Genomic DNA, 2,072 nt, shown 5'->3' on the forward strand with positions numbered 1-2,072 from the left:
TCATATACATCTATTTCATTTATTTTCTCTTATTTTGTATCTTAATTTAAGCCATTATTTTTAATTTATAGCATGTTGGTAATGTTGGTAATGTTTAATTTTTAGCATGTTACTAATGTTGATAATTAATGTTGCTAATGTTTAATTTCTAGTATGTTGGTAATCTAATGTGAATTATGAATTATGGATTGTTGATATTATTGTGGATTGAGTTTTTTTTCCTTTTAATTCTTAAGGTCATGGATTACTTAATTTAGAAAAAAATATTGTATTTAATGCATTTAATATTTTAAAAAAGTTTAAAGAATCTAGACATAAAGCTAAATTTTGTATCTAATAGAAAATTGAACTTTAAATTTTGTGTCCAATAAGCTTGTAAATTTTAGAAGATGTTGAATAGATGAAAGGCCTATATTAGACACAAAATTGAAAGCTTGGAGACGTACTAAATAAAATATTTGAAAGTTGTTAAGATAATTTAAGCGGTCTAGGGACCTATGTGTTTATTTTGCCTTAATAAATGAAAATTATGGAACTCAATGCTTAATAATACTTTGTACTTTGTCCTCTAATCCAGGTTATTGTTTTGGATTACAAGTTGGTCAGAAAATATTTATTTTAAGGATGAATAAAGAATGGATTAAACTAAGGAATAAGTTATCAATGGAGTATAGAGAAGGAGTATCACAGTTCTTAGATATGGCAAGGTTTCATGTAAATGATTCCGGACGAATAAGATGTCCATGCAAGAATTGTATGAATTCAATTTGGAAAAAGATAGATATTGTGGAACGACATCTATTAACATATGGAATATCTCCCTCATATTGTGAATGGGTATGTCATGGAGAGCCAGTAAACTTATGTAGAAGTCATACAAGTCATTCAATACAGGATGCTGAAGTAGATAGTATAGAGAGTAATGCTGTCGAAGAAAATGAGATGTTGAATCTTATAAACGATTTACAAGTTCCAATTGAAAACGAAAATGCAAATGAAGGAAGGATTGAGAATAATGAAATGTCCTTTAATGGTCAAGAAAGAGATACCACAAACTTATTCGAGGATTTAATGACTGAAGCACATAATGAATTATACCTGGGTGTTCGCAATTTTCGTCCTTAAACTTTTTAGTGAAGTTGATGCATATCAAAGTTCTGAATGGCTAGAGTAACAAATCATTTGACATGTTGCTGGAATTGTTAAAAGCAGCATTTCCAGCTGACACCTCTATACCCACTTCCTTTTATAAAGCCAAGCAAAATTTGCGTGATTTAGGCCTAGGTTATGAGTCTATTCATGCATGCAAATATGATTGTATATTGTATTGGAAAGAGTTTGCAGATTTGCAACAATGCTCTGTTTGTGGTGAGTCTCGATACAAAGTTAATGATGGCAAGGGTAAAAAAATACCACATAAGGTATTGTGTCATTTTCCATTGATATCGAGATTAAAACGATTGTTTGCATCAAAAGAAGGTGCTTCTGACATGAAATGGCATAAAGATAAGTGAGTTGAAACAGAAGATGTATTGCGACATCCAGCTGATGCAGAGGGTGGAAATATTTTGATCGTGAATTCCCTCATTTCGCTTTAGATCCTCGAAATGTTCGTTTGGGATTAGCTTTAGATGGCTTCAATCCATTTAGAAATATGAGCACTTCTTATAGTATGTGGCCTGTGGTGATAATTCCTTATAATTTGCCCCATTGGAAATACATGAAGGAAACAAACTTCTTCATGTCCCTGGTTCAAAATCTCCTGGAAAGGAAATTGATGTTTACTTGCAACTGTTGATTGAAGAGTTAAAAGAGTTTTTTCAACTATATGCTACCTTATTATGGACGATTAATGACTTCCCTGCGTACGATGACTTATCTGGGTGGAGTACAAAAGGTTATCAAGCATGTCCAATATGCAAAGAAGATAACTCGTTCTTTGAGATAAGAGGAAAAATGTCATTTATGGGACATCGACGTTATCTTCTGGAGAATCATAGTTGGCGTCGAAGTAGACAACATGATGGAAAAGTTGAACGTAGACCTCCACCAGTCGTAATGAATGGAGAAGA

The 2,072-nt window shown here is 32.2% G+C and overlaps 1 pseudogene; it reads left to right on the forward strand.

Moving 5' to 3' along the window:
- The first annotated feature begins 624 nt into the window (after positions 1–624).
- LOC150033331 (uncharacterized) lies at positions 625–1,494 on the forward strand (annotated as a pseudogene).
- The last annotated feature ends 578 nt before the right edge of the window (positions 1,495–2,072 follow it).

Source organism: Benincasa hispida, chromosome 10 (genome assembly GCF_027475165.1).
Source record: "Benincasa hispida cultivar pf3 chromosome 10, pf3_genome.v1.1, whole genome shotgun sequence".
Taxonomy (NCBI): Eukaryota; Viridiplantae; Streptophyta; class Magnoliopsida; order Cucurbitales; family Cucurbitaceae; genus Benincasa; species Benincasa hispida.